At 43.1% G+C, this 20,149-nt stretch overlaps 1 protein-coding gene across 5 annotated transcripts in view; it reads left to right on the top strand.

The window, feature by feature from the left end:
* Positions 1–20,149, top strand: part of ST7 (suppression of tumorigenicity 7) — a 133,808-nt gene that overhangs the window by 17,425 nt on the left and 96,234 nt on the right. The gene's annotated exons all lie outside the window — the stretch shown is intronic.

Raw genomic sequence — 20,149 nt, 5'->3', positions numbered from 1 at the left:
GGTGGTAAGTGAAGGACTACCTCAGGAAAGGAGGCTTGCCATCAGGCATATTAGGTGGAAACAGTTTCTGTATTTTTGTCTGCAGAGTGTTGGAAGAGAGCTCAAGAGGCCAACTCTCTGCTAAAGCAAGAACTCTACAATGGGTCGCACAGCTAGGCATCCAGACAGGAATAAAATAATGTACTAATTGGAAGGGCGCTGACTGCTGAAACAGCTTTGGTGGGTGAGCCCTCAGCCCTTCCTTAGCTCACCACATCGTCCCCTGCTGAACAACAGCAATAAGGTCAGAAGAATTACAGTAAATATGTTCATAAAGTAGCCTCCTGAGGAATTACTTCTAACAGTTGAATTTGTCCAATTGCATCGTAACATCCGGAACTGAGACATGAGCAAACATTAAACGTTAGGAAGGCTTACTGCGTATTTTGCATGCTATCTTCGTGTATACAGGAAAAACCCAATAATGCTGCTGTGCCAATTCATTTCCCAAGTGTTATCCAGTATCACTTGAGTGTCCAGTTCCTGTTTGCTCTCCAGATCTTCAGTCAGCAGTAACTTTCTCTCACTCTTCCTCCCCTCCATTTGAATTGCTTCAGCTATGTCACAGAGGCCCCTTGGAGCTGTGCAGCATGTGTAAGAGCACAGGCCATGAGATGGCAAGGATTCAAAATCCATGTGTCACTGTTTCACAATTTGAAAAATTAATTTAGGTGAATTTTTTAGGATCCAGCTCAGTGGGAAGGGGCAGAACATGCAGCTTCCTTTTCATGGTGGCGTGCTCTGGGAAATTCTTGAGGATTTCAGATAATATAAAAGGTACTGCATCTTTGCTAGCATTTATTTTAATTTCCTCTACTCATTCTTTTAAAAGAGCTGTCTGCTTCCGTAGGAAAGGTTCTTTGATTGATCATAAAGAGGCAGGCAGGATGGGGTTTAATTGTCCTGAAAATTAATTTCCCATCAGAAATCAGATTCAGTGTGTTTGGTGGAAGGGAGACAGAGAAATGATGCTTCAGGAGCTGGAGACAGGCACCCACTGGTTACCAGGAAGCAGAGTCTTCTCTACCAACAGAGTGCCCTTTTCCTTTGTCTTTCTCAGCTAGCTTCAGCACATCCTGCATGCTTGTTTGGCTTCCTTCTGGTTTTGGCCCCTATCGCTCAGGCAGAACTTGTCTGCTCTGCTGTTAAGCCCCAGAGCTGAGATCCTTGTCCAGGAAGGGATGCTGGGGATGACAGGCATTCAGGGAGGAGAACCGCTCAGCACCAGACCTGCAGCCAGAAATACCTGCTGGAGCACAGCTCTGCTCTCGCTCAGCATCGCAGAGGTGGAGAGAGCGTGATGGATTGCTCTGCGAACCTGGCAGGAAAGGAGGGTCTCCTGCTCAAATGCAGCACAATGCATGCTGAAGCTTGATCTAGGAATCATCACGCAGTTTTCTATTGTCTGTAAAGAAGTTTTTTACCGTGTTCTTGATGTTTCTGAGTGGGGCAGGGCTGTTGTGCGTGCTAGCAGGCTGTTCTCTAGAAGCCATGCAGAACGTGTGCTGCGACAGATTCACTGAGGGCATGTCTAGTGCTGGTTTGTTCTTTGGGGGTTGGTTTTTATTTTTACTTTTTTGGACGAGCGGTGGTGATGCCTTCTTTTTTGAGAACAAGTAGGACCAGGCAATGTGAAATAACTCTTAATAAGCCAATCCCGTTGTTATTTATCTGGATATTCTCATTGTGATTCCAGCTGTGGGGTTTGCTAGGCTCTTGATTTCAGCATCACCTTTTAATAGTGATTTTTGCAAATAAATTATGTACTTTGTGAAAGCCAGTTTGCTAGCACAGTTCTATGTTTGTCCCTTATTTTATTAAGCAGCTGCTTGTTAGCCATGTTTCTTTATTCTGCATATACCTAAAGTATCATTTCGCCTTTAACTCTTACATGACCTAAACAACACTGATATTTTAGTCTTAGTTTTTACTGCCACTGCAGCATCTTCAGTCTCCTTTTTTAGATAGGCTGGCAGTGCTTATAAAATGCAGGCGAACTGCAGTGTGTGAAAGAAATCGTATATTTCAGATTCTTGGCCATTCCTCACATTGCATTCATTTGTCTGATTTGAGATTTATGTTTTTCTTCCCTTGGCTCTGACTGCAGCTGGTGGCAGAGGGAGGGGTTCTGTTGGTCTGGGCACAGCAGTGCTTGCATCCTCCTTTCAATCAGTTGCTCTGTATGAGGAGAGAAAAAAATGTAGTCATTGTGTTTTAAATTTAGTAACTTCTAGTAATTTCGATGATTTCTAAGATCACTTTTCTGGTTATAAGTAAACCACATGATTTAAAAATATTTTTGACTATACGGAATTATGCCCCTAAATTGGAATAGGCTGAGGCAAGTTTGGGAAAGAAATTATGGTCAAGTTTTTGCATTCTTAACCGTAAATGGAAACAGAAGGGCACTGACTGGCCAGAAGTTTTAATTTTATTGCTCTTACAGCTAATGGAAAACATTATTTACTAAAAATGCTGTCAGATACGATTTCTCGTGCTTTGGAGGTTTCTCTGAAAGTCTCGAGGTGGCAGAAGCTTAATATCTAAATGAGGTGTGAGGAAGAAATTCTTTCCTCAGAAAGTGGTGAGGCAGTGGCACAGCTGCCCAGAGAAGCCGTGGGTGCCCCATCCCTGGAGGCACTCAAGGCCAGGCTGGATGGGGCCCCAGGCATCCTGAGCTGGTGGCAAGTGTCCCTGCCCACGGCCTGAGTGTGGGACTTGATGATCTTTAAGGTCCACTCCATTCCATTTGTGGACAAACTGCAAGCTGGGCAAGGCTGAAAGGTGTGTGTGAATGGATGCTACTTGTTCTCTGGTGTGAGTGAAGGCAGCACTCATTGGTGGTGGACCACGCCAGTAGCTGATGGGCATATGAGAATAACCATGCTCTAGGTTGTTTCAAAGCCAGTTTCAAGGCATTGAAAGCAAAGTCTGAGCAACATAATGTCTTCCTTGTCTAGATTGCTAAAAGGCCACAGAGTTTGACGAAGTAGCAAGACGGCTAGGTAAGCTTGCCAGAAAAAAAAAAAATAAAAAGAGAAAACCAACAAACCACTGCTCCTTCAGCTATGCAGAATCCCTTTACTGGGTGTTTCGTGCTGTGGCCAGTATCTTTGTCCTTGCAGAGACTTCCTGCTTGCTCTTCTTTGGATACATGTATCACCCCTCTCCCTGTGGTGACTCTTGTGCTTAGAAAGTGGAATTGAATCTCCTTCCAGTGTCTGACTATTAAACACAAGTAGCATGTTGGGCTGAAATCTTTGGAAAACTTTTCCAACAAAGCACAAAAGCTGCTGTTTTACAATGTTAGAACACAGCAGATAATTGCAGATGTTGACTTCACCATGTCAAACTTTCAAATATGGGAATGTTTTGCCCTTAATAAGGTCTTGACAGTGTGTTGTGGTTTTAACTGTTCAGTTTGTATGACGCAGATATGTGATTGATTTTTCCATTGCTAAATTTCTTTAAAGGCGAGATTAAAGATCTTTTATGCATGCCTTGCTGCTTCTTTTATGGACTCAGAAGAGTACGTGATAAGATTTCAAATAAGTAGATGTGTTCAAAAACATCCTACTTCTCTGACTTACATCAGTGTATGCGGCTCTACTTCAGGTTAACAGACTTACCCAGCTATTTGTTTTCTTTCTGCTGTAGCTTTGCTAACAATTCTTCATCTGATCATCGTTAACAAGAAACAGCAACTTCAGAAATCACTGTTACTTTTTTCTCTACTTATTACCAGCAAGTGAGAAGCCCAGGAGCTCTCAGGCACGTTTGTGACCATATGTGAAATATCCCCCTATACAATCACTAACTCTGTTTTGGTGTGCGAAGACCATTTATAGCTGTAACTTTTGCTCTGGATTGCAGCACTTAAGTTTCAGCACAGATGTTATGCTTCATGGGCAGCTGGGGCAGAGGAGGTGTCCTTGCACAGTCAGGTCAGGTCCAAACACAAGAGCTGTTCCATACAGCAATGGCAGCTGGCTTCTGCCAGCAAGAGCCCTGGCTTTAGGTCTCCCCTTGCAATTAGAATTGACCGCCCCAATGAGACAATATGGATCTGAAATGCATGGACAGCAAGAAGAGAAAGCCTCTGAAAATGGAAATTCTGTGGGAATGGAGGGTTTTTTACAGGCAAGAATCAGAAGGGATATGGGGCTTTGGGTAAACACAGAGTGTTGAGGTGGCATAAGGTACATCTGGTAAAGTGTGCTGCATTCGCTGCTTTGTCAGATAAGGCATTTATGACTAGAAACCATGTTTTGTTTCTTTGGATAGATTGTCCCTTAAGAGTATGAGACAGGAATGTTGAATGAGTTCTCTAGGAGACGTGCCTATGGGCCTCCGTGGTCCCTGTGGTGTTCTGGGTTCCAGGCTACTGGAGTCTGTGGAAACGTAAGGTGGGAACTTGTGTCCTACAGGGCTGTAGCACAAAACACCCAGACCCAGGGATGTTAGAAGCAGGTGGGAGCAGTGTTTAGCTCCGTTCTTCGCAGGCCAGTGTTCAGCCCAGCTGGGCTGGGTTGCAAGGAGCATTTTCCTCTCAAAAGCAGTGCTGCCACACAAAAAGCCTCACATTTCTGCTTAGGGAAGAACCAACCTATTAGTGATGAAAAATAGGACTTAAAGGGGAGTCTATTGCAAAGATAACATTGCTGATACAGTTGCTTTGCTTCCTTAGCGTCCTGCAGTTACTGCAGTGTAAAATCTTTGAGAGCAACATGGAGAGCATGGAGAGCAACATTCTCTCCTCTGAATGCAGCAGTTACTCACACAGGGTCTGGTCTGTGGATGTGTAAGATGTAGACAAGAGCATGGATATTGCTCCTGCACATGCTTTCTGTCAGGTGCAGAGTGCACACTAAGAGAAATTCCATTCTTGCCATTCAGTAAACCACAGTATCAGCCGGGCAGCAAATGCTATGGGATTATTTTTATGGCTCTCTACCATCAGATATGCTCCAATTCTGCCCATGTTGCCTTCATTAACCTGGCTTTAGAAAACAGTATATTTATGACTCTCTTTAACCTTACAGTGGAGTTGAAAGAAAACTCGTAAACAGGTCAGACCATTGACCATATTATGTTTTGTTTGGGTTTTTCACACTTATTTAATTCCTGTATGATAGTTCAATTGACAGTTCTTTGTGATGTTATCCTGTAACACATTTATTTTGTCAGTATCCTGTGGGGCTCTCTGTGGTGTCAGTAGCTGATTTCTCTGTCTTCAGTAGGTAAAAGTTCATGGCAACGTGAATGTAAGTATGCTTTTATAGTTGGCCATGATGGCTCAAACCTAAGTTGTGTGGTTTTTTTAATAAGTCCATATGGAAAGCAGGAGTGCAATTGTTATTATTTCACATTCAGCCTATTTCAATTTGTTATATTAGAAAGAATTTAAAAGATCATTGTGGTGAACAAAGCCAAAAATGTAATTCATTTGAAGGAAAGAAGAAATGTAGTGATTTAATGGAAATTTATTTGCAGTCATATTTCCTATTTTTTTCTCCTGTCTGCACCCAGTGAGATCCATGTAGTCAGTGCAGTATCTTATTACCTACAGGATCTCTGAGTGCAGCAGAGAGATCCATCTGCTTTTACATTATGTGGCAGGAGCACTTTTGGAACAAAGTGTAGTGCAGCAAGGAGGGAAGCAACGAATAATTCTCGGCTGTGTCTGAAATTACATCCCATATTCATGGGGTAGCTAGCATGGCCATGGGATTTGTAAAAGTTTAACTTACAAAGCCTCAAAGTGTTGAAGCTGACATTACATCTACCCTGCCTGCCACTGAAACCAGTTACCTTTATTTATCAGTGCAGTGGGGAAGAGAACAGAGAGCGAATGAGTTTGTTAGAAGTACCAGAGAAATGACATTTAGCCTCACTTTCTGTGCAAGTCTGAGGGGCTTTTAAGAAGTAACAGTGAGTTATGGTATAGGAGACCTGTTTTCTGTCTGGGGTGAGGAGAAAAACTTATGAGAACAGGCCAGTTGGGATCAATGAGAGTTTGTTTATGAGGAAGTCAGTCAGCCTATCTCCTGTTAAATATTAAACCTGAAGATGTGGAAAGTCTGTCACGTTTAACATGGCCAGCAGAATTTCAGTGCTCAGTAGCAGCCCAGCTGTGTGCCACTGAAATATGGTGTACCTTGAGACAGCTCTGCGGTTGTTTATTAGGGCTGTTGTGAAGAGTTGCTAATTATCCAAGGTTTTATTAATGCGGTTTAAATGATTGTTCAGATTTGAGTCTAAGAGCTGTGGACACTAACTAATAGAACAGCTTTGGTTTCTACTCTGCTGCTGTTCTCTTCTGAATCATATTTCCCGTGAAGGATTTGAAATATTGTGGAAATGATGACTAAGAACATTTGTTTTAAGCTATATTATGCTGCATTCTTAGCCATTGATTTAAAAATAAATTGTCTACTGAGGAAAAAAATGTTGGGCATGCTCCAGTTTCACAACGAAAAGCAGGGGTGGGGTCAGATACTCTGTGCTTGAGCTGAAAAGGAAAAGTGTAGAGAGATTGGCTGAAAGGCATTTCACGTAGAGCTGGAGGAGATGTCCAGCTGGCTGGGCACATCGTGCATAAGGGAAAACAAAAGTCATTCTCATTGCTTTTGAAAGTTGGCCCGTATAAATAACCAGGAAAGGAGAGCTGATGCATGAAGAGGGTGGAACTCTACTGTTAGATTAATTCTTTCAACTTTTTTTTTTTAAGTTGCTGTTTTGAGTCTAAGCTGTTTTGTGTGCTGAAACCATGGCACAGAAAATGGATTCAGCCTATGGATAGAAATTCATAATTTGACATGTCCCATGTCAGGTATAACATTTCCTCATTCATCTATCAGTGTTTTCTGTACCAGTTTTCTATGCCAGCTTTAGTATCAGGCACTTCTAGCTTTTGAACGTTGTCCTTCAGCCTCCAGTTGTCATCTCAGCCTTCACAACCTCAGTGCAGTTTGAACAAGCGCAGACACACAGACCTCTTCAGGCTCCTCAGCGTTCACTGGAGTACCAGCAGTGAGAAACTTTGGTAACAAACAATGTAAGAATGGGTCAGTGATAATACAGGTGAGCTGTCAGGCTGCTTATCAGCTCATATGAAACAGTTTTGAATTTCCTTCCAAGTCATCATGTGTCTGAATCCTATTTTCAAAAGTGACTTGACTTTTCCAGTAAAAATGGTAGTTGAATAAAAAGGTTTCTGGTTACCTCTTGAAAAGGACACTTGGGTTTCTAAGAGTTTCAGTCAAACAAGTCAACCATTATATACATAATTTCATATAGGTAAGGCATGAAATTGCTCTTTTCAGAATCATAATTTCTTTCTGTCAGCAATATGGACTTTTCTGTTGTTGTCATTTTCAGTAAAAATCCAGAGGCAGTAACTTGGGTGAGGCAGAGATCCATATATAGATTGTGCTGAAGTAGAAAGTACTTTGAGTGGTGTTTTCAGACTCCCTGTGCACCCAAACAAACCACTGAAACAGTGCTACGATAAACAAGACCTTGCCAGAGGCTGCATTGGCTGGCCTGCATGCATGCCTTCATAGTGTGGTAGCCCTGGTCCTCCAGCATGGGAGACCCATCTTCAGCCCTCTGCTCTGTCTGGCCTACAGCAGATTTAAGCTGATTGGAACAGGGGCAGAAGCTTTGACAGAAATCTGACTGGGAGTTATCTCAGGTGAGAAAAGTAAATTACATCCAACTGTTACGAGATGGTCTGTCCTGCCCCAGGCCAGTGCTCAAACTGGTCAGCTCTGTTCTTCTGCCCTGCTGCTCTGTCCTGATCTACCCAGTGAAAGAGCATTGAAATCCTTGCACTCCCATTAAATATTTGTTACAACTGAAAATACTTCCAGCAGAAACATCCCCAGTAGCTGTTCTAGAGGAACATTGAATAGAAGCCTACTGAGGGATATTTATTAGAATTAGCCTTATAAAGCTGTCATAGCATAATTTATGTTTTCCTTTTTGCGTTGGCTGAAGCTTTTCTGTTGTAATGATTGTGAGAAAGCTCAGAGTGCTCCCCAACCAAAAGGAAAGCAGAGTGGCTGTGAAATCCTGTTCTGCTCGGAATGTGAAGAAAGATTGCCTTAAGAATGTGTAAGAAGAAAAATGAGTGACCATTAAAGATAAGAGTCCAATTCTTAGAAGGGCAGAAACTTTAAAAAACCAAACAAAACCCCAATCCTGAAATTGATGGAAATTATATTAGTTTGAAATGAACTATTAGTTTTTGAAAAAGAAGTGAAGCCAGTATTGTTGTCTGCATAGACATCACCATGTTCGCTTCCTGTCGATGATCTGTGAGATTGTACAGGTCAAAAAAAGCACTTTGAGTTGCTCTACACTGTTTATTTTCTTTTTAATTTTTTGGTCACGTGTATCCATAAGGCTCAGGCACAGGGCATGGTGATGGTGGAAGGAAGGGCTGATGGGAGCAGGGAGGCCAGACAGGCCCTGTGCTCCTGTGGTGCTGTGGCCACACATCCCATGTCAGCAGCATGGGCACCTTGATGTCTGTTATGAAGCAGCAGGTGAGAGACCATTCTTGCCTGAATGCTCAGATGAGGCTTCTTCCCCCAGCCTGATCTGTTTTCTGGCCTTTTTCAGCTTTCCTTTGATTTTATAGGTAAGGTAAAGCTTGGTTGCTTGATCATCGACCTTTTGAAGTTTATTAAAATCCGGGCTTATGGGCTCCAGTTCTCACTTGAGTTCACGCCGCTGTGCTTGGCTATGTGGTCAATATGTAAAAAGTCTCCCATGTAGGACAGCAGCCAGCAAAGCATTGTTCTTCATTGCTTTAGCTGCTTCTTGGAGCTTTCTTATTGAGGTTGAATGTTTTTTCTTATGTCTGCCAGAATCCCAAGACATTACAATGCAATATTGTTGCTGGCACAGAACAATGAATGTGATCCTTAGTGTGAGAAAAACCCCTCTGAAAGCCATGCTGGTTCAGAGGAGGTTCATTGTTGGTGTTGCCTTTGGCTCTGGGATGTGGCTCACACAGTGCTGCACAGAGGTACCACCTTGTTCCCAGTTATGGTCTCTGCCATTTTATGCTGTAAATTTTCTCCCACTTCCTTCCATTTTTCTGTTCTCTAGAGTGCACTCCAGCCTGTCCTGGCTGTGCCAGTGGCTCCTCTGACTTGCTTTGATCACAGTTCTCTGGCTTTCCTGCACAGCCTGCTCCTCACAGAGCAGCTCCACATTTCAGTCTCAAAAGGATTTTAGATAAAATTGCTGTGTATATCAGTGCATTCCTGCAGCAGCCGAGGCCCTGGCTTACCTCTGCAGTAACTGGTCTGTCATGTTCATCACCGCCCCCAGTAGTCCAGTAGTATTTGCAGATGGTCCTTCACTGTCCCCTAGGATGGGCTCTGTTACCCTGCTGCAATGGCACTAGAAAGTCTCTTATGCAGTGCTTCCACAAGCATGTCAGCTATGTCTTTTGTTGTCCTTTGAATGATGTAAAGGTGGGTTTTGAGGGGAAAAAAAGCACACAGATTTTTTTCTTGGTGGTGGTGGTTTTGTTTGTTTGGTTGTTTTTTTTTATCTCTCCATCAAAGCAAAATCAAAGAATTTGCTTTTTCTTTCTTTCTTTTTTTTTCTTTTTCTTTTTTTTTTTTTTTTGAAGAGGTAGAACCAGCTAACAGGGTGGGTTTGGCTGGATGTGGCAATCCATAGGGGATAGCCAGTTCCCCTTGCCAATGGAATTTGGGGTGTGCTGTGGGATTCAAACAAGGACAGGGGATCAGCATTGTGTCTGTGCCAGAAAATAGGGCTGACTGAGTGCTGGAGTGACTGCAGGCTCTTGGGCAGGGGAGATGGGCTTTGTGGTGTACAAGGATGCTCACGGAGTGATCTTGGGTGAGTGAAAGGGCTTGATCGAGGTTCTCTAGACCTTGAGTGCATGTGCCCCTTCCCTTGAATTATCACTGGTTCCTTCCCTTGGTCAGAGAAAATGTGTCTGGACTAGAAATCAGTGAGGAGCAAGAGCGAGAGGAGGAAAACTTTTGCAAAGCGTCGCTCATGCCTGCGGAAAGGACCGGTGCTCACCATATGGGAGAGCTGACATGTATTGCTGCAGAAGTGCACTGTGGTTTGGCATTTGACAACCCAGCTCCTTCTGGTAGGGTGTGAACCTTTCAGATAGTACTGGCAATGTGGGGAAGCCCTTACCAGGGCTGGCAGCTGTAGGTGTAGGAGATGGTGGGAGGCTCACAGTGCTCTGCTGGCTACCTCTTCTGATTTGCTGTGCAGGATGTAGGAAGGGTGTGAGAGGTGTGGGATAGAAGCAGAAGGAGAAATGGTTTCTTTGTGAGAGTAGGAGCAATTAAATGAGAGTTGGAAAGGGTAAAAGCCATGCTACCAGTTTGAAGCCAGCAAATTCATTGCAAAACCCATTCATAAACAAAAAGGCAAAAGAGTTAGAATGAGTGAAAAGTGCCCTGTGCACTCTCCTTCTATGATGAGAATTCAAAGACTGCACTAGATCATCTTTGTGGGGCCTTTGTTGTTAAACAGCATCTTTAAAACTAGAGAATCTTCAGTTTCTTTTCATGCTTTTCTCAGAAATTACTTCAGCCATCTTTGAACTGAAAAATGGTGTTCTATATTTCTTACAAGAACTATCTTAAAGGAATATCTTACGTCTGTAATCTGTTGATATCCAAGGATTATTTTATCCAAGGACTGAGCTCTGACTGTTTAGAGAACATTAGAACTGTTGGTGTGGGGGCACAGAAGTGACCAAAGGCCATACATTTAGCTAGATAGATCATGACCACATCATTTGCTGCAGTAATAGTATTCTACCAAAAGGTCAAGATATGCCTCCTATAAAGATGTGGTTTTGCACTGGAATAAATGGGAATTCCATGACCTCCGGGGTTGGTAGAGGTGGCAGATTGCTGTGAGTCACTGGTAACTGTGCTCTATTAAACATGCATGCATGGGCAGTCAGTGGCTGTGTGGGGTTCCCAGATCCGTCCCCAGGCAGTGGGGCTCCCCACATGCTACTCTGGAGGGAGAGTACCCAAAGGTGGCTGTGAGGAGCCTGTGAGAGCGTGGCTGCTCGTTGTGAACTAACAGTCCTTGGGTTACAGCCATGTGCTGCCAAAGTGCATTGCGAACAAGTTCTAGTGGAGATTGATTTGGGGAACTTCTTGTGCTAAGAAATGCAGAAAATCATAGTTGGCTGCTGCAGAAACAATGAAACTATGGCTCATTACCGCCAGCAGAAGTATGGAATCATTTGATTGAGAAAGAAAATTAAACAATGGGGTTTTCCATGTAGAGCCTGAGCTAAAGTTGATGTATCTTAAAGAGGATGAAGTTTTGTTTGTTGCCGACAGTATGTTAATTTGTTAACTGTATGTTAATCTGTTGACTGGAGGAAAAAAACACAAAGATTGGATTGAGTAGGTCCTGTTTTCCTCTGTGGTCAGTCATGCCTCAAATCAAAGCCTCAGTTGCCTCTTTCTGATTTTCAGCAAAGGCAAATAGCCAGGGAGCCAAGCTTGGCCATGGCTGGGTGGGTGGAATAAGGACTGACTTGTGTTTTGGCTTGAATTGGCACAGCTGTCTTGCTCTTGTTTCAGCCTCTCGTTGAAAGTGATTTATCACTTCACCATGACTTTCTGCAAGAGAACTGTCCACAATATCCATCACCTGGCCCTGCAGGTTTTTATTTGATTAGTTTTTCCTTTGTGTTTACTGCTGGCTGTTGTGAACTAGTGAATCACTCTATTTTAAGTAGTCAGTAATAAGGAAAAACACGAATGATTAAAAAGGCACATTTCAAAGGAAATAGATGTTTTAACTCTAGCTTGTTAACCAGGAAATTGCCCTTCAGAAAGCTCCTGCCCTGAAGACATCTCCTGGCTCTAACTTACACTGCATGTAAATCAACACTGTGGCTGAGCAGAGCTTTTAGCATGGCTCTTGCAAGTAAAATGTTCCAGTTCCCTTTTGGCTTCCACAGTGAGTGTGCAGCACATGTCTGTCTGGAGCAACCTGACATGCGTCAGCATGGGCAGTTATCAAAGTACATAAGTACATTTCAACAAGCGGTGCTATGCAGCTCTCTTATTATTAGTTTTTTTTCCATCTTCTGTGTTGTTTTAAAGCAAAGCAAAGTTACTGACATTTGCTTCATGACAATGAAAGTTGGTGAAGGGTTAGTTTGCCAATGAAATACAAACTCACATATGCATTCCTTTCATTTGCATTGGTAATGCAGAGCAGAACTTGAACAAAGTGAATTATTTTTCATAGAAAATATGTTGCAAAAAGAATTGCTCTGGCAAGAAGCACTTATTGTATACAATGAAAGCAATGTTCCAGAAGAGCCTTAACTCCCTCTGCACAGACATGCAAAAGGTATTTGGAATAAGGGGCATGTTGAGGACATGATTAAGACATAGTTGGTCTTTCCACTGAGGTCTTTTCTTGGGACTGGCACCACATGCCAGAGGAAGCTGTATGCTCATAATTGGACGTTGGATATCGTATATCCTTATTAAAGCACTCAGCCATTTGCTTTTCCCTGCCTATAATGTGTTCAGAAAGTTATCCTTTTGTTTCAGTTTCAATCAAGCAGATAGTTAGCAACAAGAAGAGTAATAAAGCCTCTAAGTCTGTTTTTACTGGTTTATAAACAGATGTGAGAGCAGGGAGGAGGCCATACTGGACCTCATTCATCCAATCTGCAGTATTTCCAGTGATGTTTGCTGCAAGCTGAAGAAAGGTACAGTAGTCCATGTAAATAATTTAAAAATACATTTTCTTCCAGCCCTCTTGAGAGTTTTCAGAAGCTATGTGCACAGGATATATTTCTCATGCTGTTTCTCTTAAACGTAAAAGCAGGGAACATGCAAGCCCTGCCCTGCAGGTGCCTGCTGGGCCCCGTGGGGCGGCCAACCAACCTCAGCCCTGGTGCAGGGACAGATCGTTCTTTCTGCTTGGGGATTTGTTTTGGCTGACAACCAGAGTGCGTTCTACTGAGGATAAGTGGTGTCAAACGCTACTTGCCTATAGTGTAAACAGGGCCAGAGGCTGAAGTGGGTAAATAATACTGACTGACAGCACGCAGTGCTAAGAAGAGCCAACACTGATCTGAAGACTGATCTGCTATATGGAGAATTGAGGCAGCGATGTACTCACACTACCGCCGGTGGGGGAGGGGGGGGGGAACGACATGTGGTATGCGCATGCTCTGCTACTGAAGCACTTCTATCTGGTTTGACAACTGATTAGGTAGGCTGAGTAAATAAATCCAGTATGTGAAAAGGGCTACAAAGCCATCAGCTTGAAAGGAATGTGTCTCTGTGCTTTAACTTGCAGAAGGAGGAATGTCTGATTGCGAGGGAGACTGCTCTTGGGTGAAGTGACTGTTCCTGATTTTATCTTCATTGTGTATCTGCAAAGGCTGTGCTCGCATGGACTTCCTGCTTCAGCTGATAAAGCTGATAAACTCTCCTTGCCACCTATTACCGGGCACAGGCCCTTGAATCTTTCATGATGCCGAAGCCAGAGAATATACTTGGCACAGTGCTTCTAAGTGTCAAGATACTGTTAAATCAATGGCGTCATGGATATTATGCGGCTGAACACAGCAGAAGGTGTCTTTCTCAGTTTAATACCTGCTCTTTGGGTGACTTGGTCGTGCTGAAGGCTGGGACCAGGTTTCAGGAACCTTGCACCAACAGCAAATGGCACAGCAAAGGCCTGACAGGGAGCTGCAGGCTCGCTGGACCTGCACAGTGCAGTCTGCTCATGGGGATGCCCACAGTTTGTTTAGAAACTTGAATATGGTTAATGTCTGGTCATTTAGCTGCTGCTAAATTGCCATGCTGCTAATTAGCACAACCATTTAGAGTCCTGCTTCTACCACGATGTTTATGTATCAGACCGTCACTGGGCAGTAGTTACTAAGGTTTCTCAGTATTTTGGCAGCAGGGTATTTTTGCTGAGGGAACCCTCTGAGCTAAGAGGTGCTGCGAACTCCTCACGAAGGCAGTCCTTGCAAAGGCAAGCTCCCACGTGAAGCAGGATTTGGGAGCTTCTGCAGTTTTCCTTCATGACTGGTGTCTGGCAGGAAGGGTGCTGGTGCAGCTGGATCTGCCACGAGGAAGGCAGGTAGCACCATTCTCTCCAATGTTATTTTCCTCTACCTATATAGGAAAGCCTTCTGTTACCATGACTAAATGCCTGACATTTTCTCCAGTGCTTTTTTGTTGACGAGAACATTTCCAAGGTGTTCATCAAGTTTAAGAGCCTACTTTCCTTCAAAACTGGTGGGACAACGCTTAAGCACTATGGGGGAAGATTCTTCATCTGATGTGTGCTCCTCAGGTTGACACTTATCCAGAAAAGTCTTTTTTAGTTTGGAGAATTCTGTCGTTCCAGGAAGGTTTTTACCATTCTGCTGTTGAGTGTAAATCAAAAGAGGCTGCTGCGGCGAGGTCCAGGCCTGGAGCCTGCAGTCTGTGTGAGGTGGACATCTGGGCTGCAGCAGTGTGTGCAAATGGGATTTCTAAAGCAGCTGCTTTGACTGTTTGATCGGCTCCTACAAGAGGCTCTTCTTCCTCAAGAAAACCTCAGTTTATTGAGTTATTCAAGCATGTACCTATCTGCTAGACTCGCAGTGCCTGGAAACTGACTGGAATTCATGGAACCAGAGGCTGTGACGCTACCAAAATCTTGTGCCTTGGGAAAACCAAAATCCTTAAATGCCTGGAGGTTCACCCAGTGGCACTGATGGAGCTTGCTTTCCAGCGGATTTTGTTTCCTAACTGACCGTACAATGCATTATATTTAGGGCTGCAGTGTCAGTTTAGCCATCATAATGCACACAGATATCCACATAGGAAAACAAGAATAAAACTCTGAAGTTTTTCCCTGGTTACACCATGAACTCTTCTATGCAAGATACATGTTCAGCACAGCACTCTCTCATGCAGCAGAGACTCTATAAGTCATCTCCTCCCTACCTAATTACTTGCTGTCACTTAGCACCCAGGATGCTTGGTTTCTCCTGCCCTTCTGCAAAGTGGGGTTGCCGTGGATGATGCTTCCAGTTATTAAGCAGGGACTTGTGCACACAGACAGCGTGTCCATGTGAATCTTATTTCCTTCAGAAAGCTGTGCTAAATAGCTCACACACCTTCTTCTACTGTCTTGTGGGTATTCCCTTGTAAACTTAGAAGTCCTTCTTAATTTTCCCTGTATGTGCAATTGCTATTTGTAAGGTCAAATCTCACATTTTTCCCATGTTTATTCAGACTGAGAATTAATTTAAATTTAATCTTCCTGTCTCAACAACCAAACTTAGTCCTAGCTGTGAAGTTTTGGCATTAGATCAGTCACCATTATTAATATGGATCATAATGCTGTGTTGGCAGTGTTTACTACTGTTCTAAACCTTCTCTCTGTTTCACTATTTTTGCATATAAATTAGATATTTTTGTGTTTTCTTTTTCTGGGGCACACATGTTCTCACTGATACCAGTTTGCATGTGGTTTATTATGAATAGGCCTTAATCCTAATCTCTCATCCCTCAGAGTTGCATTAAAAATGTTAGTTTGTTTATAATCTATTTTTAATTTGTTATCCACCTCTGCTCACTCATACATTTGAAGCTTTTGCACGTACATATGTGCAGTCCTTTGGCATAGATCTGTGGAAATGACCCTAATTTTAGGATGAAAAAACAAAAAATCCCACGAAATATTTCAGGCATTTCCCTCAATGTAGAAAATGCACACTCTTCATCTTTATTCTTCTAATATTTTACTACTTTAAAAATGCATGTGAATAGCTGTTTAATGAAATGTGTTTGATTTAACCACAGTGCTCACTGGTTGCTTCCTTGGCTTTCAAGCTCTCCTGGCTCATTACAAAAGCTGGTGTGTTCTGCTGTACATTTTTCAGATACAGCCGTGGCCCTGTTTCACCACTCAGTTGAATGTGTTTGGGACAAAACTGGCTCTCAGAATTTAATGAAGTCATGTTCTGTTCAGGCCTGGGACTTGATCTTATTGAAAACTAATGCATTTAATTTAGGTTTGAAATGTTGTTTGCACACAGTGAGCAGGTAGTCCCACTGTGTTGGTAACTGTCTACATATTTTTGGGTATTGTTCTGTGTTTAAAACAAAACCGACCAAACTGAAAACAAAACCAACAAAACTGAAATAAAAAAGAGGTGAGTCATCATCCTGATCTTTTGACAGTATTGCACAGAAGATGAGATATATTCTGCCATTTATTAGATAATACCGCATAATTTTCCAGTCTCGCACTGATTACAGGAAGGGAAGTGGTTGTAGAAAATGGCAGACTGAACCTGTATCATTTGCTGTTAGGGAATAGGAGTACCTTTCTACTCTCTTGTTCTCTTCAGTGGACCCCAGCTATTCAAGTATAGTCCAGGGGCTACTGGAGGAAAATTAGATTTTATTGCCTAGGGTCTCAAGGCTTTATCACCTGCAGAAGATAGGGGCCTAAGATTTGAGATTTCCTTAAGATAGTGATGCTAATGAGGAGCAAACAATGAGCCATGTGAAGAGATGCCTGTCAGGCACCCACAGCTTCAGCCTTACCCTAGCATTAAATGCCTGCGCTGGGCTAATCCTTTCTTTTTTTTCTTCTCTCTCATTTGCAGTATTCTTTACATAAAGCTCTCTGTGTGCAGAGCACTGCCATTTCTTAACTGCCAGAGCTTTGTGTCCATTAGGAGTGTTCCGGAAGAGTGTCCTGGGGGATGCAGAGCACAGGGAGCTTCTCTGCTGATTGCTGAGCTCTTCCCATAAAAAACAGATTGCAATGATCATGTAAAGAGCAGCGCTGAAGCTAAGGTTTTTTTTTTAGAATTAAAGTTGAAAAATACTACAATGATCTGACAGTGCTCTATTATGGCTCATTTCATATCTCTTTTCAAAAATGAAATCTATCAGTTGGACTTTCTATCTCAGATTATGACCAACACAGACGTAAGAACATTTTTGGTGGAAAAATGAAATATGTATTCTTCACTTCTTCTTGTCATTTGTGTGTGTGCATGCTCCAAAAACTTAGTCTTTGAGGCATTAGTTGGCTAAAATTGCTGCAGAAAAAGAATTATGTGAAATGGGGTTGCATAAACACGATACGGACTATACAGAAATATCTGAAAAACCAGCGCAAGAGCAAAAAATAATAAAAACAGTCCTGTAGTCAGGAAGCCGTTCTGGTCTAAATTCTGCTTTGTATGTTAATCAGTTTAGAGACCTTGGCATTTCTTTCTCTGCCAGCTCACTCCTTCCTCTCTGTGCCAGTGAAATAAGGGAACTGAGGGAATGGCTCAGATATCCAGGAATATTTTCCACCGTGCTGCTGGCCCAGCTTTCTGGGCAGTCGGCTCCTGGTGTGGTCTTGCCTCTTGGGAACCAGGCACCTCTGCTCTCAGTTGCTGGCCTGGGCACTGGGAGAGTTCCTCTGTTTCCTAAAATGACGAATATCAGATGTTTCTTCACAGTGAAATTGTACCGGTAATGAAGATCCTCCCCAGTATGCTCGTGAATTATTCACCAGATATGTTTACTGCAGCTAATGAAGTGCCAGAAAAGTTGAGCAAAATAAGGCCATAGAAACTCTGAAGTCACCTGCAGCTCAGTGATGTGTGCTCTCACTGTTGTCCGTTATTCTCCATAGCCTGGAAAACACCCTTGCAGTATTTTGTTGGTGTATCAGGCTTACATGGCAAGGTGTTGGTAGCAGTGCATTGCCCCATGCCAGAGCAGAGCAGAGCAGAGCAGCTCCAGCTGCTCCGACAGGGCCCAGCCGCTGCCAGAGAACAACAGCTGCACAGCTGGGAGAGAGGGGGGAGAAACCAGAGAACAGCTGCCCTGTGGCACTAAGTTTAGGGCAGGAGGGGGGCAGGAGGTGCTCCAGCAGCTCCATGCAGCCCAAGAGGGGCCCACGGAGGAGCAGGCTGTCCCCTGGGTGGTGTGGCAGTGCATGCAGCTTGGAGGAGGTATGGCCCTGGATACCCCCACAGATGGGGACCTGTGTGGAGCTGCCTGCAGGGTGAGCTCCATGGTGTGGAGCTGCATCGGAGCGGTCCTGGGACCTATAGGAAGGCCATACTGGATCAGCTGAGGAAGGACAGAAATGGGCAAACATGAGGTGCTATGGACTGACTGCAGCCCACTCTGGGGGAGGTGGTAGAAGAGGATAGATGGGAGAAGGCGTTTTTAGATTGGTGTTAGTTCTGACTGGTCTGTTTTGTTATCAGTGGGCCATAAATCACATTCATCTTTCCATACTGAGTCTGTTTTGCCTGTATTGGTTATTGGTAAGTGATTTCCCTGTCCTGATCTCAACCTACAGGGTTTTTTTTCATTGTATTTTCTTCCTCTGTCCATTTAAGAAGGAAAAGAGAGCAGCACGGTAGAACTGAGCTGCTGATGTGAGGTCGCTACAGTTGGTGTCACACAGATCGATAATTGCTGTCAGCTGCTGCTGGAGGCAGCAAAACCTGCAGAAGCTGCAGGTGATGCCTGTAAATTTAGGAGAGAGCTGACTTTCATAGAGGCGAAATAAGTTCAGTGGTTGCTGGACGTACAGATTAATTGCGTAATGCCTTAAATTTTGTAACATCCTAAAAAAACTGACAGTGCACGGTAGCTGGAAAGTAAGGCAGAGTTTAACTGACAAACCTTGCTCATCTTTGAGGCCAGTGAAAGTTATGGAGGTGGGTGGGAATCTCCCATGCAGAGATGCAGTGGATTCCTCCTCCTTTCCTGAGGTTTCTCCCATGGAAAATGGAATTAAGCTCAAGAAGAAATGTTTCTCTAGCAACAAGAGAGAGCAAAGGTTTCTATTGTAATGGATCAGAGTAAAGCACATATGAGTCTACCTCTGTTAGTAGCTTGCACTTCCCTGCCTCCACTCTTCTTAAGAGAAGTGATTCTGAAGCCGAAATTTATGTCCATATAAAATTGACATTTAATTTTTCATCTTCTTTATTAAAAGTCAAGCTATTGTTTAATGTTTAGACTCTCGTATTAACAAAATAGATACTTTCATTCTCTGTAATGTAAATTGAGAAATAAGGAATATCTGTTCAAAATGTGCTAGTAACTGAGAAGCACATCCCTTTCTCTGGAAAATATGAATGTACAGCAGAGAACTTCGAATATATATTTGCTGCTTTAAATATAGCTAGCTCGCGGAGAAATGTATGGAAGTTATATTGTAAATGAATCAAATGCTTGAACAATGTCTTGTGCATATTGTGAGAAGATCATAACAATGATAATTCTTGCACATTTCCTTTGACATTCTCTGCATGCTAGTTTACATCATCTGAACAGCTGTGTAGGATAGATAGACTTTCTCATAGGAAGAGGTGAAAATTGTTAACCCTTCTTTGCAGAATAAACCAACAGCAAAATCAGGATGGGAAATAGAAATTTTAAATTCTACTAGTCAACTAATCTAACTGTATGGCTGTCATTATATAAAGCAGGAGGTAGTAAAATTAAACCTATTTCGTAAGTGCTCTCGGTAGAGTTGATAAAGAATTTTGGTGCAGGTCTGTCAAGCATTGCTTCCTCCACAATCTAAAGCACTGACCTAGCAAAAGTAATGCTAGTGAACCGGAGTATGATGAATATCTTACCCAGGTGCTGTCAGGGTGGTTTGGGCCTTTCAGCCACGTATGCAGTGAGAACCTGGCAGTGGGCCTGGCTCCCTGACACCTGCATGGCTGTCACTGGCCAGCCCTTAGGTTTTGCACCTTCTTTGGACACAATGCTGTGGGAAGGTCAGATTTGCTCATCAGAACTAAAATTATCCGTAAGCCATTGTACATTAACACTAGGGGTTTTGTTCCAGTGTTTGGTGTTTAAAGACGCTGGGAGCCTTAGGCATGGCACGTAATAGACATGTTGGCTTTGTGAGCTTACCTTGGTTACTTGAAAGCTGAGCCAGAAGGCTTGCTTCCTCCACACACCACAGCTTTTTGTCAAGCTGTTGCAGTTAAAGGAGGTGTTACTGGCCCTAAGTAGTCAAAATAACTGCTTCAGTTCTGGGAATAGCCAAACGA

Source organism: Lagopus leucura, unplaced genomic scaffold (assembly GCF_019238085.1).
Source record: "Lagopus leucura isolate 7727_CA_CO unplaced genomic scaffold, USGS_WTPT01 Super-Scaffold_100008, whole genome shotgun sequence".
NCBI classification, from domain to species: Eukaryota; Metazoa; Chordata; class Aves; order Galliformes; family Phasianidae; genus Lagopus; species Lagopus leucura.
The sequence above is the reverse complement of the archived record's forward strand: the minus strand, read 5'-3'. Positions and strand labels throughout refer to the sequence as shown.